The sequence below is a fragment of the Ceratina calcarata genome, unplaced genomic scaffold (genome assembly GCF_001652005.2).
Source record: "Ceratina calcarata isolate Rehan_Ccalc_2016 unplaced genomic scaffold, ASM165200v1 scaffold471.2, whole genome shotgun sequence".
Taxonomy (NCBI): domain Eukaryota; kingdom Metazoa; phylum Arthropoda; class Insecta; order Hymenoptera; family Apidae; genus Ceratina; species Ceratina calcarata.
In genome coordinates, this window is record NW_017171239.1 from 637,092 (window position 1) to 659,679 (window position 22,588).

The 22,588-nt window shown below is 46.7% G+C and overlaps 1 non-coding gene across 1 annotated transcript; it reads left to right on the top strand.

The window, feature by feature from the left end:
* The first annotated feature begins 21,495 nt into the window (after positions 1–21,495).
* On the top strand, positions 21,496–21,567 carry TRNAA-UGC (transfer RNA alanine (anticodon UGC)). The gene has a single exon. It is a non-coding gene; the product is annotated as a tRNA-Ala (tRNA).
* The last annotated feature ends 1,021 nt before the right edge of the window (positions 21,568–22,588 follow it).

The following is a 22,588-nucleotide window of genomic DNA, read 5'->3' on the forward strand; positions in this document are numbered from 1 at the left end:
CTAGCATTGTTTAAGTATATAGCCTATACATCCTTAATGAGCACGCACGAGGCATTGTTCTCGGATCGCAAATTACACAGCATTATCCTCTGGAAACGATGCACTTATTCTCGACGCTCGTTCCAGATAAAGCGGCTTTATCCTTAAAAATGAAAAAAGTTTAGAGCCTCTCGATAACGCGGAATCGTTTTTAACAGTGTGTTCAACTTTATAAAATTAGTTTCATTCGCATGAAACGAAAGTTTCCGACTGCACAGCGTAGAAACTTGTATCTATGAAACTGTATTATTAACTCGATGTCGCGCACAGTCGAACAAAAAACCTGTTGAGAAAAAAATCTGAAATCACTTATTGTTATCAAGTCCGTGAATCACGGTGGCCGACATTTCTTTCATTTTTATCGCTGCTTCATCATGACTAACGAGTGACAATACGAGATCGTGAAAATTAATTACTCAATTAGTGCGTAGCTGTACTTTCAGTGCGTACGAGACAAGCTGCAAATGCGATTGAGTTAGAAACAGCGTTTGGCGCTCAGCCCGGAATAACCCGCCCAATTAATTTGTCACGGATTCACCGTTACGAGTAAGCCTGTGTCCATATCACACAGCGAGAAAATCGTTGCCGGTAGTATCAGATTATATCGGCTCCGATACGACGACAGCTACTTGAGTTGGCACATTTCTAATTAATGATAAAAGCGCGCAAATACAGGGGATTATAATGATAAGTTAAACCCGTAAAGTACGCGAAGCGTGCAACAGAGCATCGACTATGTCACGAAAGAATTTCCTGTAGCAAACTAATGACAGAGGTGGGTCCGATGCACAAAGTGTGCTCAATTATTATTCCCCTCGCGATAAAATTACCCGCGTATTAAGATATCATGAACCCGGCGTATTCTTTAATTATGGAAAGATCTTATTAGAAAAACGACCGCGAGTCGGTTGATTTACGGGTAAACGCGGCCCGTTTATCCGCGAATTTGCATATTGCGTGTGCTCGCCCGTTGCCTAAGCTAAGGCGCAAAATGCTCACCTCCGACGCGTCTCTCGCGAGAGGAGAATTACAGACGAGTAAATTATTTGTTTTCTTTTAATCCGACTAATTGCCGACGATCAAACGAGTCTGCACGGCGAATCGATACACAGGGAAGATAACCACTTTAGAGGTTTATTCCCTTTTCCGAATTTATACCCAGCTCCGACAAACGCGAGATTACTCGCGAGTTATACGACGTTTCTCAGATTCGTTCTTTCCCTTCCGATAGCTTCGCGCACCAGTTTCGCGAAAGTTGCACGTTGAAACTTCGCGAGTTCGTTGCCCTTCGGTCGTTATTTATGTAAGTTCCGTTTGCCCGATCGACGGCGTGGCAAGGAATTCGTGTTCGAATATGAGAAAGAGAAGTAATATCCGAATAAATGTTCGAGCCGAAGTTAATAGGATATCTGATAGCGAGAGGTGGTCTATTGTCTGGCTGGGATCGCCTCTTCAAAGAGCAGGCCGATTGCGAGAGGGTAAATTCGAACCTCTTAGGAGTTGATCGATCGCGGCTAGTCTAAGCACTTGAAGTAGCGTGATCGTGGTATGCGACCAGGAATGGCAATAGCGTTGATAGGATGGTAATATGATTATCACCTGCGCGAGAGAACTCCGGGTGTTACACGTATAATTAGAGACGGGATTGAAGAGGTGCCGGATAAGGGAGGAGGAGACGCAAGTATAATGCCATGCAAATACGGCTCATCGCTTGGTCCGGCAGGAATAGAGTGCATTAATCCGCTAATGCACGTGGGTCTCGTAAAATTAGATTCGGCCAGATTTAGTTGGGAAACGCGATATTTCAGGTTGAATTCCGAACGACTCCGCGCTCGGTGTCGACTCTCTCTTCCTGCGAGACACGATCGGACCGTGAAACGTTGTTATTCGAGGGGCAGATTAATGTCGGTACACCCGCGCGTACGTTCTCGATCGATGCGATGCACGTCCTTAATGCGGCGTTAATTCAAAAATTTACGATCGTACGCGTTCTACGCGAGTATCGGCATCCTGGCGATACCAGTTTAATTCAACAGGATAAGCGTTTACACTCGTAAATTCAAGATTAATTAATATATAGTAGGCGTACGAGACTATTCGTACAAGTGAGAAACGCGAAGTTAACATTCGATAGTTTCGCTGACCACGCTTCCTGGTTCGTTCGCTCTCCTTAAACTCGTCTTCGCAGTCGCTTTTAACGATCGTCGAATTCCATCCGCGTGACTCGACCTCATGTCACTATGCACGGTTCGCTGCAACGGTACAATGAATTTTCTTGACCGCTCGTTAAAGGATTTCTTCCATTTCATCCGGTAAGCGCTTTAACGCGCAATAAAACGGCGACCGTGACTTTGCAACGACCCGTCGGAACGTCTGCGAACCAACTGCGAAATCATTCATATGCGGAGCAACAGGATTTCAAAAATCGCGCGCAATTACAAATGATTTTCCTTCGAACAGTCGGGCATCGCATTTTCCTCGAGGAGAAGTTGCAGCCTCGTTGATCGCGTTTAGCGACACCCTTTCTTTCGATTATTATCGGCGGCTCGGCGATTAGTCGCGTCCAATTAAATTTAACGAATTTGCCTGGGCGCGGGCGCGGCATGATTGGTTTCATTAATTACGCATGCACTCGGGTCCTCTGGACAGCGAGACGCAGCAGGCGCGATCTGGTCATAGCTCGCAGTCATTCCTCTCGCGTTTCGTTCGCGGCCATTTCGTTCCGCGCTCCGCACGTTCGCCGAAATCGAAAGCGCGCGGAGGACGATTGAAGCCCGATTGCTCGCTCGTTCCAGCCTGCATGCCCCGCGGGATACAGTGGAACGCACGGGGCCAACGCGTGCCGATATCCCAGATTGGCTAATTAAATCCTGCCTCGGTTCCACCGGCCAGCCGATTTACTACGAGGCACAAATATAAAATATTGGCAAATTCCTCGACATCGGCGCTGGCTCGCTGTAACCTTGTAACCCGGTCGTTTGTTTGGAAAATTGAAGTAACGAGGTGAAACTGGTGCGAACAAGAGATTTGTGTCCCAGAAAATAAAAAGGACGTCGGTGCAACGTTGATCGCATCGTTTGAACGGACTATTCTTCAAATAAATTTTATCTGTTTCAACTTTAAGTACAGTAATGTATTGTAAAAAAGAATAATTCTAATTAGTAAATTAATGGAAACGAATATTGGCATTTTTATTTCACGATCCTTGACCAAATTAACAATTCTGGGGATGGATACATAAAGCCAGTGGTCATCCCTTTTAAAGTGAAGAATTGAAGAACAACGACATACTACAATTCGATTACGATCTGCAATATCTTGTATTTTAATAGAACCATCTTTAGCAGAAAATGAAATGCGAAGAGGCCAGAGACCAGAAGGGGTAAACGCGGGAAAAATATGCTTCCTGGTCTCTGATCGCAGCAAGCGAGGCGCCGGCAGAAGTGCGCGACGAGCGGCTGACATGCGAGCTATCCCTACATACGCCTATCGACACGAATATGCTAATAATCCCGTGGCGCGTTAGTTATGCTAATTCCACTATGATTCACCGGGGTAAACATATGCTGTCTCGCATTTTACGCCGACCACCTGCGGAGCTCTAATTGTCGATGAATTATTAATTCATTGCGCGAGTTACTCCTTTTATGCTTTCGTTTTTTAAACGCTTTTAATGTCTGTACCCTTGCGCAGCGGTGATAACGGTAAACTATCCGCTGTAATTATTCCCACGAAACTATTCATTTCGTGCCTCAATGATACGAACCATGGACTTCTAAACTCCTAATTACTCTTAATTATCGTCGCGGTCTAAGTGTAGAGTGTCACGTGTTCGACATTCATAGTTCACACGAAAATGTTACAAAAATAATATATTATATACCAAGGGCTGAAAATGGGCTTTCCCAAGCGAGGTTCATGTCTGGAAAAGCTCATTCTGCCCGCGTTGTTCATCGTATTTTTTATAAAAAGGGCATAAAGAAGACCATTTTTCGTCGTCTACGAAGTGGATCGAGAATATAGTTTCTCGAGTCGTCCACTTAAGTATATGACATGTCATAGATAGTATGCATATACATTCATACACATGTATATACATATGTATGTACGTATACGCGCGCGCGCGCGCGCGTGCGTGTATACTAGAGTTTTCTGACCTTATGGCAGGAAAATTCTATTTTCGGTCCACTTTATAGGTGCCAAAAATGGTCTTTTTTAAGCACGTGTTACAAAAAAATAAATGTCGTCCGTTTGCCCGGCGCACATCTCACCAGGCACCCTCGCCCGGTCGTACCTTCTTCCGCGAGAATGCTAATTAACAATTGGCAATTCGCAGGCGACGCGACGCAGGGCGAACCGTAAAACGGTACATTGGCACGGGCTAACAAGGCGTGAAGGGTGATTTAGCCCTCGGTGACGTCACGATCGTACTAAGGTTTCGAAGGAACGCGATCAAAGCGAGATTCTACTACGGCCTGTGCGCAGAGAGACCAGCAGCAGCGAGGGCGGAAGGAGAGACGGATCCCGACAGGCTCGTAAACTGGCGCAATGGCCCCGAGAAGGGGAAGGTTTTCGTCGGCCCGAAAAGCGGACGGAGGTCGTCAACGTTGATGATGCGTGGATCACGATCTACTGACGGCTCCATCATAGCTCGTCGTTCGCTCCGCCCCTCGTCGATCAGCCCGCTCCTCGCCGTTCTGTGCCAAGATATACCACCTCCGCGAAACCTATTCCATTTGCTTTATTGAAATAACTGGAGGAGGACGGTGCGTCCTGACACGTCGCGTCGCATCGTCGCGGACGCAAAGGGGAGCCTCCTCGATTTTCGGCCATCTACTCTCCGGGATTGTCTCCCGAGAAGTCTGTTCCCTCACGCATTTATCTCGAGGACCGATGGAATTCCGATAAGCGTCGAACGACGTACGGAAAATTCTATCAACGATATTTCATAACCCGAGCTTCGAATCGATCAGAGTAATTCGTTCGTGGCGCGGGAGAAACGATTGGACGCCCACCGAGATAAACGGGAATCACAGACGTTCAGCTTTGACGGCGATGACTTCATACGAAATGAAAAGGTCTATCGACGAACGCGCGTGCCGCTTTTTCTTCCCCGACGAAACCAGGTGACACCCGTACATCCATGCGTTCCCCTTTTACTTATACCGTCCGGCTATTTATGGACTAACGATCGAGACGGGTTTCACCGCATCGCGATCAACCTGGGCGTAATTACAATTAGCCTTGAGTATCGGCGACCTTCCGTGGTCTAGGAAACGCAGCTGCCGTCTCCTTGCATATTGCACGTACGTGCAAAAAGTCGTTAACATCCAGCGGCAGGAGCAAAACCGGAAGCGAAACGTCGACGAAGCGTGTGTCAGTCCGGAATCGTTTTATTCGTAAAAAAAACTTGCCCCTTGCAAACAAACTGCATAAGTTCGTTGCCTCGTGGTAACGATATTTATACGAGTCATCGTCGACGCCCCGACTATGGAACGTTATAGATTACTTCTTATGCAAATATGCTTTGCACTTGAAATTTTCTGTATCGTCTTTGTGCGTACGAATCGCTCTTTTAATTCTGTTAATTATTGGAGATTAACAGAATTCGCAAATGGCATAGGAAAGTGTTTTGCCACAAGTGCAGCTTGAACAAGAGCAATCGATAACCCCTGGTCTCGTAGATTTTTCGTCGATTGAACAATATCCGACTGCCGTCACATATTGACGCTTCCACTTTATTCAATTGCTCATCCGACGACACGAGGCCCCTGACACTTTAGCCCCGGGTGCAAACATGTTTTTTCGCTTTGCTCATTTCCGGGGTGAACGCGCGGCATCCTCCGCGGTTCCGGCAGTGCTTCGTGTTGTCGTGCGTCCCGACGACGCGGGGCCGTTTAGTCTCTGACCACGGGGGTGAGAATGGCCGGGAAGTACAAGAGGAAAAAAAAAGGAGAGGAAGAAATCAATCTGACCGAAGGGTAGAGAGCGCTCTGGTAATTTTTTCCTCATCAGGCATCGTGCGAGGGTTTTATTGGTAATTAAAAGTCACCGAGCTGTGTGATTGGAATTAATGGTCAAACGGTCAATCCGCCAGAGGGAAAAAACTGAGCTGTGAAATCGCTTTCGGTTCGGTTCGTTTTACTTTCGATTACGAGGCGGTAAAACGACGTATTTTATTTATTTGTTTTCTCTTCGCACCTTCGCAGCTTCCGATATTAATTGAAGTCGGAGGCGAACGAAACTGATAGTAGAACGGTGATCGTACGAAAGAAACAGTTGCGGTGTGGCGTAATATCTTCGTCGATACCGTCGTGAAACGAGATTTACGTCGAGCCACCACGAAACTAGGACCTTTTAGGACGCGGTAATGGTTATGGAAGCTCCTTCTCTCTTTCTCAGATTTCCCGTGAGCCACCGGGCGCGGACTGCGTAATCGCGCAGACGAAAGTATATAACAATTCCGAAGGCATAACCGAAGGAGAAATACGAAGGCATAAACGCTGCGAGCCACGGCCCGGAAATGGAGAGAGTAAAGTGGAGACGATATCGAGGAAACTAGGAAGAAGCGCGATCGCCGTCGTAAGTGCCGCTCGACGAACGCCCGGGACCATATGGAATTGTTTATGAACCATGCAACTTTATTTTCTTCCATCCCTCCCTACGGGTCTCCCGACCCCCTTTCCGTTTCTCTCGATATTTCTTCCTTGCCGCGCTATTGGCGCGTGACGGCTGCCTCGTACATTAACTCTGTATCGCGTACTCGCGTTCACTGTACTCTTTTCTTCCGTGAAACGATCCGGGGTATAGAACTTTCGAAATATTCCCCGAAATGGGAAGTGCAAGGAACTCACGGAGCGACGGAAGAATCCTCTGTTTCGGGAATGCGTAAACAGAGCACGAGCGAAGTATTCTATTAAAGAAACGAATGGATATTAAGTGTCCGCGCCAGTCGATTAATCACCGATATTGAAAAATGAACGATAGCAAGTTAACGAGTTTCGTTGACGTAATCGTGTTTAGAAGAAATTTCCATTCAACGGTAAAGGGACGGATAGTAAGAAAAGTAGATAACTTACTTTCCTCGTCAAATTCATTCTTGTCAGAGGAAAGTGAGTTCGACTCCCGGCGGAGGGAATACGCGCGTAATATTGATGGACAGTGACTCGGCCGTTATCGAGACCGAGGGTAGTTTATCATCCGGGAACGAGCGCATTACGGCTCGATTAATCTTCGATATTTATATTAGAGCTTCATTAAATAAAATATTCGAGCAAACAGGACGAGGCGACGAGTCGGTCTCTCGGAAAAACTTGCCCGTTAAACAACACCGCCAGCCGAGGGAGAGGAGGGTCGAAACTTTTCATTATCCACCACCTTCTCCCCGCGGGTTTATCGAACCCGCCTTACGATCTCGTCGAACTTTCTTATTTTATTTTTTACACGCGTTATACGTCACTTTTATCTGCCGTCCAGCGAGATATTTGTAAGTCGCGTAATTTTAAACCGTACTCGATGCGATCTCGCGAAAATAGAATCTTCCCGGTGAAAATAAAGCCGGACGTTTTCGAGTATACGGAAACTTTAGGTATTCGCGGAACGCGGAAGAAAGAACGGCACGATAAGCGTTATCAATAAACTACGCGCATATGAAAAGTTCGCGATGGTTCGCTCCGGCTACGTCCCAATTCCCGGCTACGTCGTCGTCGTCTAGCTTTTTTCGAAAAACCTTTCGGAGACTCGAACCCGAATATATATCCCATTGATATGCAAACTAACTCCCGGATCGTAAAATTCGCGTAATATCGCGAAGACTTTGCGACGTCCGCCTCCTCCGATTCCCACCCCGCGACGCCTGAAACTACCTCGTTCAGGACCGTCTTCCGAGTTACCGAACCGATCGTTCGACGCGATTTTATCCCGCATTATCCTGAATGATACGCCAGTTTAAACTTTAACTTAGCCATGATCACGGCGTAAAGCTTAAAATACAAACGCGCGGAGAGTATGTCTAAACTAAAAACCGATCGAGTCACGCGAAAGCGAGAATTCGTAGCAATAACTGTTTCCCTTTGGATTTTAAAAAGCGACCGAGTCGATGCGTATCTTCGGCGGCGATCGCACTTAAAACGATCGCGTCGCGAGTAATGCAAAGATGACTCGTGATAGCGCGGGGACTGTAATAAAATCGTTCCAACGTTTTCCGCGATTTTTATCGCTTTATTTGTTCGGCGACGCGACGCTTACTCGGCCAGTTTCATTAAATACAGAAAAAGCGAGATTTATATGTAATTTTACGAGATAAATATTGAAATTGCTTAATTGAAACAGAAATTGCTGTTTAAGAACGACGTCGAAGGAATCGTGCCGTTCTTTTACGAGAGACAAGTCAGACGACAAGAGAGACGAGTACGAAGTTAATATCCGGGTAAAAAGCTGGCCGGATAGCCGGGACAGTTTTTTCGTTCTCGGGGGATCCGCCTTTGTGTAACATTCTCACCATTCCCATGCAAATGAGCGAGCAGATATCGCACGGTGTTTCTACCTGCGAACGCGATCTCCCCGCGGGTCGAGAAAATCATGACCACAATCGCGTGAACTTTGACCGGGGAAAGAGTTATCTCGGATACGAGTTACCCGCCGCCGATGGTTACATCGTCGCGTTTTTATCCAACGAATTTATACGCGCGACGAAGAGGAAAACAGGAAGAGAGAAAAACTGGGGAAGAGCAAGCAGTGCTCCGTTACGAGGAGGAGGTGCGGAGGAAACGGTCGAGGAGAATCTGTTTTGCATATCGACGAATTTACGACCGAGTCGAACCCGTCCTGTCACTCAACCTCCTTCGGTCGCCCTTCGCAGGATAGGTAGGGAAGTTTCAACCCCCGAACGGTGGTTTATGATATCGACGAAAAGTCGTCTCTCTCCCGTTTCCTTCTCCGTTCACCCGATAGCCAATCGGTGCCCTCGATGCGACGAGATCCCGTCCCTTTCCCAGATAGACGCTCTCTCTCTCTCCGTACCCCCTCGTATCGACGAATTTATCGTCGGCACCGCTCGGTCCATTGTAACGCGGATTGTTTATGATATTGACTCTTCCTTTTATGTTAATCCCGTGTCCGAACGGTCCTGCTTGACGCGATGCGCTTGCACACTGACTACGATGAAATATATACGCGGCATACGTGCACAGGGGCGCGGCGTTTCTGTACGGTGTAAATTCGTGTGCGAATTTCTATGCCATAAGGATTCGCTGCAGGGATGAACTATCGACGAATTTACGACGAAACGGACCGTTCCCTGGAACTCACGGCCTCTCTCCTTGCGTTACGTACCCGCTATGCTAATTGGTGTAATTAGCATAGGAAGTATCGGTAAACGAATGCGACGTACCGGTGACGTACGATATTGGCGAAGGGTGGAACAACGATATTTGTCGCGACATCGACCGCAATTAGGCTCCTGTGCACCCGACCAAAAACCGTTCCTATTTTTTTTTACTCTTATTCATACAATGTACTCCTTTCTTTTGAAAGGAACGAATAAATAAAAGAACACTAGTGCTCGCCACATAATTTCTTTACCATCACAATGCCACGCGTGACAGTATGTTTCATGTCAGTAAAAAAGAAAGTATGCAGAGAGTCAAAAACTCGAATGGCATCTGCGAAACGTTGTTACCGTTGTAATCCGGTCTGTTGTAATTCGGTGATAAGTAAGAGACCGTGTTTCGACGATCTTTGTTCGGGTACTCGAGACCAGAGCTCTCGTCAGGATTTTGGGGTAGTCGACATTAGGAGCCACCCTCTCTGATTTACCTAATTGGCAGGGATAATTAGCATAGGAACTGGCACGATAGCACGTCACTTTCAGTCGCACTACTACGCACGGTTCATCCCATCCCCTGTTGTCCTCTCGGCTTTTCCCCGGTGGGCGCGTTACACCGAAATCAGGCATTCGTATGTAAACTTCCGGCGATCTTCCCGCTCCACGGACGCACGGTCTCTCGATTTCGTCGATGGTCCAGCAAGCATCGGCATCGAGTACGCCTGAGAAACGCGGCCACGGGGGGACTTTCCGAGTGGTTTACGAGGTATACGGTCGCTGGAACCGCAGCACGAGGCCGGCATAGATTGCATCATGGAATATAGATGGGAGAATAACTTCTCTCTTAGAGAGAGAGAGAAAGGCTAGAAATGGCATCAGGGGTCGATTCGATACGGACCGTTTTCGGGATACGGCTGCGTTTAGTTAAGTCATTCGCGGGGATTATGAATCCGACACGGATCGTGATATCCCGACGAGATATTTTCTTCCTAGGAAACAAGGGACGGTCTCGTGACTCGTGAAATCACGATGGGCAAATATTTATTAAAAGCTCGGTTACAGAGTGTACCTACGAGCTTTTATGAGAGGGAAATTTTCCCAGAGATTCTCGACTGCTGACCAAGGTAAACGCGAAGCAGCCAAACTACAAGGGACGCGTTTGTAAATTTTGCATACCGGAACTTCGCGCCGGTATTACATCAATTTTCTTTATTATTATTTTTTTTTTTTTTAAGTAAACGATGTACGAGCTCGGTTAATTATCTTTACCGGAGAGAGGCGAGCATCCGCGAATTAGAAATTAAAATTTCATCGTTTACAACAGGCTTTTACGCAAAGTGCGTGGCAGGTTGATGGCGTATCGGTTGATATCCCATTCCCCGTGACGCGGAATAACACTGTCAGAGAGGCTGTTACCTATTCCGGACGTTTTACAACGAACGCTCGGGATTGCACGCGGTTTATCGAAAAAACAGATTCGGACGGTTGTAATTTCGCGTGCTCGGTAATGCGTCGCGGGGCTCGGAACGAATTGCGGTGACACGGCGGCGCGGCGTGAATAAACAACGAAGTGTAACTGAAAAATAAAATCTGTGCAAAAACGGGCGCGTGCCATATTCGCGCGATGCGTTGATGGACGATGGGCCAGCGGCAGCGACGCTGCTCCGATTACAAGGGGAACACTTAACAGCGAAGTACCGGTCGAAACAGCGGTCGTTTCATTGCGAAACGCGGTACGCCGGTATGCGGCTGCATGCGCGTTACATTGACTGATTGAGTGGCATTGAATTGAATCGAGGGTGGACGCAGCAAGGGAAACTGGCAAATGCCTGCCCGTTGCAGCGATGCATCGACCTACAACCATAGCCGGTGTTACGTCGTGTGTGTGATACGCGTACCCCTCGTTCCTTTTTTTTTCGCGCGAGCCCGCGCACGGGGGTCGGAACGCAATTACACCTGAGTAATTGCGGGAGCGAAAGAGAAAAACCGGGTGCGTCGGGGGTTCGACCGGGAGGGAAGAGTTCACGGTTACAGCACGGGTGCTTCCAGTTAACCGCGTACTTCCAGCCACGAGGAAGAACGCATGCCGTTTTCCTACTTCCGTAACGCCGGCTGACGGAGAAATAAAAAGTCGTGGAACGTTTACCACCGGCGAGGATCTTCGATATCGAATCAGGACATTATTGATCGAAGAATCAGTAGTTGTTTTAATATTCTTGAAACACACGATTAATTATCAGAAATGATTTTATACTCTCTACGGCGAATATCCTTTCGATGAGAATCACCCGGTTTATCGGCGATGAAACGAGCCGATATTTCAAATAATTACGGCTTTCCTCCGTGAGTGCGGGGAGCGCACAAAGCTGTGGTAATTAATCACAGCGAGCCGCGAGAGGAGAGGCGGTGTAGCTAGCGCGTCCCGGTGAATACCGTCTAAAATTCAGTGAAACAATCGAGGGAAGTTGCGCCCTCCGCGTGCATGTACAAGTGCCATCCACAGGCGAGCGTGCAGGGCTTCCAGCGGTCTTCCAATCCATCTGTAAACTGTCCACTTTGATGGGACGACAATCACACCCTGTTGTAACGAAGCTCCGCGGCGGTATTGTCTCGTTTGCGCGAAATTGTAGTACCTGGACGTTCAAACGTATCGGGGCGGTCGGCGCGGCGGCCCGTGGAAAATAAAGATCACTCCGCGTTGATTGCGCCATTGCAGAGTAATCGAGGCACCGACCAGCGATGGATCCCACCCCTTTCGTGCCGAACCCTGTCCTTCCCAGTTACGCTTCCTTTTTTCCTCCCCCGTTGTTGTTTCACTTTTCCATTTACTTCGTTTTCAGGGAACGAGAAGAACGTAGGCGTGGCGAAGACCCCGGTACGTCGATTAACGAAATCGAGCTTGGAAAATTGCATCGACGAGCGAGTACGGATCGGCCAGGGGATAAACGTCCAGGAAAAATAATGAAAAAGCGTCCCGAGGGGTCAGCCGGTTCGGGAATCAATTTTGACGCGCACTTATCGGCGTTCTCCGTAATTAGAATAATTTAGGAACGTAATTAAAGCGCCAGTTATACCGATCCGATCAGCGCGGACACTACGTGCGCTTCTATTATTTTCCCTGGCCGTAGCGGTAGCCATCTCCGACCGGTGAAATGCATTTAATTAAAGGATGAATTGATATGAATGCCAGAGACGAGAAAATAAACGATATACCGCTCGTTAGCCGAGTATCCGGGCTTCATAATCGTATCGCGCTCTTAATCAACGGAAAAACAGCGTTCGCGTGTTTTAGCACGCCTAGTCTGATTTAACGAAATTCCGGGTATATAACTATAATTTCGTTCACTTGTCAGCGACGCTCGATAGTCGTTAATTCGATTCCGATACAAAAGAGAGTCGAACGGTGCGCAGGTGTGTCGATAATGTGGCGCCGGGAGATCGGCAAATCGGAATGATCGATACTCTCGGGTTGGACGGAGCTAGGATTACGGCGACGCGATTTGTTCGGCAAATTATACCGGCAATCACCGCCTGTCCCGCTTAATCGAGTCGTTATGGCTTCCTATATAAAGCCACTAAAATCGTGGCCATTCGTTTCCGCGGATGTGTCGCACGAAAAAAAGGTTCGCGATCGAACGATCGACGGGGTATAAAAATGTTTTTAATTGCGAGCTCTTTACTGCTGTATGAAATCGCGTCGGAGCTCGCGCGGTCTGTGCGAAAATCGATGGGACGCGCATACGCCGAGAGACATTCAAATCGTTTGGAACAAGATTTAGGGATTAGCCACGATCGCTGGCGGGTATCTGTGCGCGTCTTGAGCCGATGCCAAAGTGAAAGGTTTTTCCAACGCGAGCAACAAGTGTCGTATTACTCTTATTTTTCGCGTCGCGTATACCGGCATAAAGAATGTACGTGTATGTGCCTACGCGGAGAGAAGCTAGTTGAAATTTAGTGGGCAGTAAAACTTTCGGCGTATATCTCGCAAAGTGGCGGTATCCATCTTGGAAATGGCCGGGAACGGTACTACGGTTGCCACCGGGAGGAAAATGCAAATTGTCGAATATTTATATGCGACGCTCTTCGGGAATGATTTGCATGCCGGCTCGAATTTCTCTACCGCCGCGCCGGTTTTCCTTATACTCGAATCTGGAGTGCCACTTAATCGTCGTATGTACCGAGGAAAATCTTTCCACCGTACATTTCCTTTTCGAGAGTCGGGATCGTTTCGACCTTCTTTTTATTCTAACATACTGTGAAATAAAGTCATTGCACTTTCACCGTTCCCTCATAAATTCATACGAATCGTGTGATGTTTGAAATGCATTATACTTTTCGTTTCTCAATTCAAATGGATATCTACTTTGAGTAAAACCAGAGAGAGAGAGTGGTATTTAGACGAAATGTTATTATTTCAAAGCCAGAACACTGGAACAGCAGCAACAGTTGCGATACTCGTGTACGTACCGAGGGGGTAAAAAACGGTAAGCAGCGAAAGCCGATGTTGTACAGCAGCCGGAGAGCTTTTCCATTTTCCGCGACACTATTTCCGGCGCAATATCGCACGGCCACACACGTCCCATGCATTATGCAACGAGTGATATACGCGCGATATCGCGCATTATGCGAGCGACAGATGTAACAGTCTGTTGCGCTCGTTGCGAGCGACTTACATTTTCACCGAGACGTACGCGACGAGTACGTGCCTCTAGTTGCTTCTGCCTGCATTCTCGTACTTTTCTATTCAGTCTTTAAGAGGTCTTACTCTAACGATCGCAGGGAGATCGCGGCGATTGACATCGAAGCCGAAAGTACGTGATTCACGAAAATTTGCATCGGATCGCGTGACGTGCAAACAGGTTTGCATATGCAATCGTACCGTATGTCGCGAATATACATATGTATGCGGAATAATAGAGGTCCCCCTTGATCAACATTTTTCAAAATTTATAAACAAATCAAAATTAGTTGATTTTCACAATTCATCATAGAGAAAGATTGGGAAATGAGGCATTTAGAGGCTTGTACAAACACGATTAAGCTTGTACATAATTACAACCAGTACACGCGTAATTATATATATATAGTATACGGAATATACACAATTTACGTACATATGAGTAAATAGCGAACGGGAATGCACACGCGCGCAGATGTATATCTACGTTCGCGTGTATTGTATATGCATAATGATCATATGCCCATTAGAGGAACACAGGGATGTATACATACGTACGTACAATATAGACACAGGAAGGAAGAGGAGCGAGATCACGGGGGATAGTACCATTACTGGTATTGATGAGCAGCTGACCAGAGAAATTGGTTCAGCGTGTGTGATCGATCTAGCTAATCTCCCTTTGCGGCCGGCCAGATGCTAATCTTCGATCGATATCGGGACGAGATGCGATATTGCCTTAACGCGTAGAAAATCTCGAACCTGAACCAGGGATCGACAAACATTTTTACTGGGAGGACACATTTCAGAAGTGCGAGAGTTCGACGGGCCGTGGGATCGAGAGGATGGAAGAGAAAATTTGAAAATATGTATTAATGCTACAATTTTTACTCGTCATCCTCCACACTTTTCCTACTTTTCCTCGATATTCAAAGTTAATTTTCCCAAAACCTTTATACTCTCTCATTCCTAGGCAAACTTACAATTAGTCTTCGTTCAGTAACACTCATTTGGCTTCTATAAATTTCTAATAAAGTTCTGTTTTCCACGAAACATCGATCTTTAATTGCAAAACTTGAGTGACTTCCCAAATCCTGCATTCAATTTCGAGGAGTTGAATCAACCGAGCATCACAATCCGTATAGATTCCAGGTTTCGAACGCAGGATAGCAAATTAGCACAGCTGCGATTGTAACGCGTTCGCATAAAATTAGATGTTCGTTACAGTAGATAAAACGTAAGGAATATCGTTTTACAGTTTCTACTGGCTTTACTACCACGGAAGAAATTAGAGATCACGGGTGCGTGAAGATTTACTGGCTCGTCGAATCGAGACGACCTTGCGAGTTCGCGGCATAAGGCGAAGCTTGCCTCCGGTTATTATTCAATTATCGTTCCTTCCGGCCCGCGTCGAGAGAACTACGACCGTCTAGGAAGTCGCCGGGCAGTTGTCCACGTGCCCGTCCTCGGGGGGGAGATCTCACCTGAACGTAGACATCATTATGCAACGGGTGCGCGAAGGATCGCGTCCACCGGTACCGTGGGGTGCACTCCCCCTTGCACTCACACGCCGACCGGAACGGACGAGGTACTTTGCTAAATTAAAGCGCGAACCTCACGCAATTGAGGTTCGCGCATATGCACGCACGCGCCAGCCGCACGCACGTATACGCATTACGCACGCATGCTGCGTTTAAACGCATACAGATAAACGTACGGGTCGACTTAGTACGAGAAATTTCAGCCTGAAGACGATTGTTACGTTATTACAATGAATTAGTCGAGTCATGAAACAGGGAACAGTTTTAAATAATTGTGCGTGGTATACGTGAAAATAGAATTACGAATTGATTTATGCCACGTTGCTTCGATACAATTTGCCCCTAATAGAAGTCCCGACGGATTTATTAAAAATTCATGTATGCGATCATTCGTTAGAGTATCGTCGATCGTGCTTTTATCGTTGACTAATGCGGTGTGTGATCGTCGATGAGCACGAGGGGAAGCCGCGGAACAATGAAATGAAAAGCTAGATTTACTTTATTGCGCGCAGGTGTCGAGCCCCGTAAATTATCCGCTGTGTATTAATGCCATTATACACTGCGATGGATCTATGAAAATAAATAATCCTCTTTCCGGCAATTATCATAATCGGACCACGGATTTTTATGCGAACTGAAACGTTTACAGATTTTGTTTCCAGTCGAGAAGTTGTACGTCGTACGCTCTGAAGAATAAATAACGCCATCGTTTACCGGTAATTTGCCATGATCACGTTTTATCGTTTACCATTTAGATCGAAATGCGCTTTGTGTTGTCTTTGTGAAGTTTTAATCGAATATCGGCCGCGGCCCTTTGTCCCCTTATAAATCCGTCCACCCCGTCCCGCGTCCTGGGCCACGGACTGAATTTTCAACGAGACGAGAGAACGAATCTGGCAATTGTATGGCAATCGATTAAAATATTTTCATTAGGCCGCTTGCAGTTGGACGTCGTACAACGAACGACTCGAATCAGAGCTGATTGTAAATTGAGCGCGAAACCGCCGTTGATTGGTTTAAAATCAGATCACTACGATTCCGTTCTCGTCGGTCAGTTGGCTGCATCTATCGTTTGTATGCATCGACCGGGAGCGAAGAGTGGCAGGAGTGCATTGCGCGGGGGTGAATGCAATACGGAGGGTGGATTGCATACAGATAGATAGACAGAGAGATGGAGAGAGAGAGAGAGGGAGTTCCCCAAAATGAATTACACGGGCGTGGATCCGTTGCCAGGCAACGTGTCTCTCTCGCTCTCTCGCGATGCACTCGCTGCAACGCCACGGTTTTTGTTTGTATTACAAAATCACCCTGTCGTGGACGGCATCGCGGCCGATGGTCGGGGAATTTGTAAATTCTGGGTCGAGCTGGATCAATTGACCCGAACTCCGAGCAATCACCGGTGTGAAAACAAAAAAAAAAAGCGCGATGGATTGCGCGTTTTGCATTAAACCTGGCCCGTCCATTGAACTCGTCATTCACTTATCGAGTTGACGTTGCGTAATTACGAGGTAGGAAATTTACATAATTTTTTATTGGCTATTTCGGTGATTTATGATGGCGCGGGTACGTAATAATGAATCGAACAAGCCGCAACCCTCGTTTTCAGCCGGCAGGTATGTTTACATTTTCCCATTATGAACGATTTCGTAGATTCCCCGTTTGTTCAGCAGCTAGTGCCACTAGACGACAAAAAAGAAGGATATTGGAACGTGCGAGGGGTCTCGAAATGAATATCCTTTCGGTTCCGGCTGCACTCGACACCGAGTTCCCACAATGCGTGCCACGCCGCCACCCCCCTCAGTCAGTTTCACGGTTGTAACTGCGATTTGCTCTTTCGCGAGCTAGCCTTTAAAGTTTCAACCCTAAAAGCGTTTCACGCTTGGTATCACCCATTGATCGAATTTAAAACTGATGCCTGCCCGGCTACCCGTTCGGGTGACATCGCTTTGACACCCGGATGTGCTGATTTTACAAGCAGGCACGCGGCGGAAACGGATTCTCGGAACGAAATTTAGGGTTGTTAAAAAAAGAACAGAGAGAAAATCCGAACGAAAGAGTTCCGTGGAATCAGGGTTCGCGTTTCGAGGGTCGTTTATCTATTCGTTCGGCGTCTCTCTAGTGACGAGCGCGACGAATTCCTGGCAACCGTTTTCCATCCGCTCCGATGCAATTAGTCACGTGAATGATAATGAATGAAACGATGATAGTACTTCGAGCACTTGTATCTTGAACACTATCTCGTTGGATTAAGCGACAATGATCCGGTTTCAGGTAGTACCCGGAATGGAACATAAGCTCGGAAAGGGGTGAGAGGGACTTCCGTCACCGGGCTGGAACTGGGTTTCCAGGTAAACTATAGAATACCGTTATGGTAGACGCGTTCCTGGACTCGCAATGATTTCCGCGAAACGATCCTTTCGAGGGAAACGGGAAAACCTAGTAGAAGGGTGACGGAAGGGTGTTGGCTTACGATGTTCCTTCGCAAAGAGAATTCCGCCGAAGCACATCGATATGCGTCGGATTCATTGCGCAATTCGACGAACGGAACTACCCATTCCGCCGATCGATGCGGCAATAATTTCGACCATTCCCATTTCCTAGCTTGTTCGTTTTTTTTTTGGACCGTGTCCAAGTCTCCTCTGTACCAGCAACGCGCAGCGGGAATTGAAACACTAACGACGATAAGACGCATCGACCGCTATGTAAATAGAAGCGATATGGTTTACGCAATAAGAATACTTGGACGATAAAACATGGGCATTAAACCAAACGACGGTTTTATACATGAACCAGGCTCAACGATTGTCCACGGTTCAGCCATTCGTTCATCGACGGATTGACGAATGAATTAATGTCGGGAGCGACTTATAGCGCTACCGATAAGTGGATAAGAGATACGTGATTACGGGCAAACGGCTGCCCGGCCGTCGACACTTGCCACAGCGGGAGGTCTTTCTCGCGGTTCCCTATCGCCGTCGAATCTTAAAAAGTCTCACCCGCGCTTTGCATACGGCACGTCCAATCGCAAAATCGGATGCATCGCATCTGTGTTCCTTATCGTGTTCCGCTCGTTAGCTACGCAGGCTCGTTCACGAGTGTATTTCATTCTCACCGAACGGCGAATGCGTCTCCTATCGAGGCTTAAGTAAATCTGGTCACGTCGAATGGAAACGCGTGTACGCGATGTTCACGGCGCATATACGTTATCTCCCTCCGATTCCCGGCTTTATCTTCCCGTGTGCAAAGAAACGGCAGGAGCCCGCGCTGATACCGAATGGGAAACTCGAAGACGGACCGTCCGTGTTTGCAGAGAACTTTTCTCGAACGACGGTACAAAAGAGGCTCTCACCGCGGGTGGCCCGGCTACTGCAGGTTACTTTCGTGCAAACATCAGTTATCGCAGGATTATTTCTTTCATTCGTCCTCGACTTAAGGATGCTAAGAATAAAATATGCAAGCCTCTCGCTTTCTGGGTAGGGCCTGTTCCTTCTCTACAGTAATTAGGCTCGTTAATTGCGATACACCGGCTCTCGTATATTTTGATCTCGAATAGGGAGAGATGGTATTAAAAGAATGTTTACGGGAGGCCGGCTCGGGTGTTAAAGCGTAATAAGACGTATGCCTACGGGCGTCTCTCTCCTGTTAGGGATTAATATCGCTAATTGTTAGTCTCAAAGGATGCGAAGTATGTCGGGACGAAAGTCTGCAGGCGGCAGGGCAATGACTTGGAAAATTAAGGATTAAGACTTCAGAGATCTTTCTGTCTCTCTCTAATACAGTCTGTGTTACAAAGACGGACGAGCTCGAAGATGGTAATTCGTGGAACAAAGGGGGTTCTTGTCAGGCTTAGCAACTTCTCGCGAACGGAGGATTTGCGTTCGGTTCTAACAGGTTGATACAATATTCCCAGACTCCTTGGTTTAGAAAACATTACCTAGAGAGAGCGTGTTTATTCTGCCCTCTTTCGAAGATAAAATGTGAAATCTTATCGTAACGAGGCAAGGACGAGATACTATGTTTTCAAGACACGCTCTTATGCATTGTTTTGAAACACGGCGCATATCATTCTCACATTACTGTTTGCTTTGCCTTTGGACTCGAGGGAGGATTCTCGGATTTATACGATAAGAATACGCGTTCTTATTCGTTCGCCTACAAAATATCACGTTACAAGTATTGGGTTACGATTTATCAAGTTTTTAGACACACAGAAAACTTAAAAGGGGATATCAGATTCCGTGTTACTGCGTTGTCAAACGAACGCGTATTGACTTTTTAAAGGGAACATCGGACTATCAATCATTACATTGCGTTACTTTTACTGTACGAAAATTGGAAAGTACGCAGTAGAGAGGGCGTCCATCGACGGAGGCCTCTTAAGGGTACGCAGCTTGAGAACAAGGCGCCATAAAAAACACCGTGCGAAGGTCATACTGGCAATGGGGGAGGTCCTAGGACAGTTAAAACGTTTGATCTGAGAGTAACTCTTGGTGTAGACGTATTAATGCCAACTTGTAGAATAAATGCCAGAGTTCCGAGTATTTCAACCACGCCCACGTATTTATTTAATCTTCACGTCATTCTGTTTATTTAAACTTAGATTTACGTTAATCTTACACTACGCATGTTATCGAGCAATTTTCTGCCGACCCACTGAACTGAAACTGCCTGAAACACATTTGGCAAAAATAATATAACACCGTCATTAAGACGACGTATCTTGGTCGGAGCGAGTCGAGCGTTACTGGTTCAACGGATACAGTACGCGCGCAATTAGGAATGTATCAGCGCGTAGCGAACGGTAGACAGTTCTTTCGGTCGGCAAAGCGACCCGGCCGTCACTTCCTTCTTCTTTATTCGCGGCAAAACCAGCGTCATTTATTATAATACCACCATTCTACGCCGCGCGTATAAACATCTTGGCCTTTAGAAAGCACCGGGAACGGTTACTTTCACTTTTACCTATTCCCCGTATCCGAGCTGTACCGTATCGCCACTGGGTAATGCATGGATCTATTCAGAAGCTGTCGGGCCATCTTGCGATATTTTTCATGGTCACTCAGTTCTCATACCTCGTCTCTACTCACTATTGAAATGCATATAGGAAATCCTGTCGGGATCCTCTCTATTGTAAATGGATCGTTTTACTTCTACTAAACTTTAGCAGTTTTTTAAATGTATGTAAACGAGTCCGTAGCCTTGGCAGGCACACGGAACATCAGAATGTTCAAAACTTGGGAACAGGGAGACGAGAACCAGGAAAAGGAACCGATGGTCATAAATTAAACTCTTAAGCCTCTCTCGGGCTTCGAGGGTGCGCTAAACAATTTTTAGTGATCTGAGGTCAGGGCTCACGGCATTCGCTGTTCGAGCGTGTTTTGGGACAGTCGCGTTGTTGCAAGTTCGTTGTGTTTCCTTACTTTTATAAAAGAACGATTTGGAATCGCGATTTTTGAAAGGTGGAGAAATGCGGGCGAATGATAAAAGTGACGGTACGTAGATCTTCGTTAGAGGCCGACGAACGTGCATATAAGTCACGCGACGGGGGGTGACTTTTAGCCACCCTCGTGGTTCTTCGGCACGTACTCCGACCCCGGACAGATAGCGTAATAGCTCGCAATTGCAATAGGTGACTATTGATTCTGCCGAAGAGACCGCACGTAATTCGCGTAACAGGTTTTTACGTGGATCGCACGACGACGCGCAAATTGCACGTTACGTATTCGCATCTGTCCAGGTATGTATAATGTTAATACTTGAATTAATAGAACTTCAGTGGACACGTGGCATGCATATAGTTATGAAGAATTACGCACGGAACACCTGTCCCGGTAATTCCAAATGTCGACTTCATATATCATTGTACAGCAACCAGGGCACGCATGATGCCGAACTTTTTTTTGACTCACCTCGGGGATGTAGCTCAGTGGTAGAGCGTTCGCTTTGCATGTGAAAGGCCCCGGGTTCGATCCCCGGCATCTCCAATCTTTTGCCGAACGACACCCAATCTTACCTATAGAAGCTACCATACCGCGTGCCATGATTATGTTCTATGTATTGAAACGTGCGAGAGACCGTTTCAATGTTGCGAATCGATAGTCGTAGGAAGACTGGTTCGTTTTAAAAACTGGCAAAAGTTTTTGTGCAGTTTCATTCTGATTAAGAATAAATGAACGTAGGAAAAGAGATTGGCGAAATCTGATATTTGTTTAAAACATCGCGGAGATAAATTGAAATAACAGGAAGCTACGTAAAAGACGATATTGCATATCCATTTCCCTCAGGCAACGCGGTCGTTCGGTACCAGCAATCAGGACCTTGTTTCCCTTTTTTATTTTAGAAACCTCGCAACTGCCGTCCATCGACCGGACGGATATTTTACGTTTCGCGAAGCCAGAAAATAGCTGAATTCTCCAACATTTTATTAAGGTTTCGCGCATTTCATTTTCTCATAAAGTACTATAGATTCTATTCAATCATCAAGCATTCAAGAAACAACAACCGCTGGCAACTTGATAGAAAACGCATTTTTACGATTTCAGTTATAAAACTCGACGGTCTGCGTCAAATTCTAATTAAGGTACAAACACAGGGAACGAAAACGATATATATGATTCTTTTCTATTGTGGATCGCATATACGGACGGCCAGTTGTCCTTTCATCTTAGCATTAAACAAGAAAGAGCGAAAACCGGTGGCGGAAATACATATATCGGTAGCCAAACGGGGGTCGAGGGAGAATGGAACCCGATCGAGCGTGTGTAACACGGCCTGAAGGGGTTGCTCGCATCGTCTCTCTCCTCGTTCACCCGTTCTACGGAACTCGTCAGGCGAGATCGAAATCGAAAGCGCGCAAAAAAAAATGTGCAGGAAAGAAGGAAGAAGAGACGCGATAAAAGAAGACAGGAGGGAAAAAATTGCACGTAACTGCAGAATCGTGTTGACTGCAGCGGAATAACACGGTTCCCCGGCTCGCGTTCAACGTACCCTAATCTGATTAGCGCA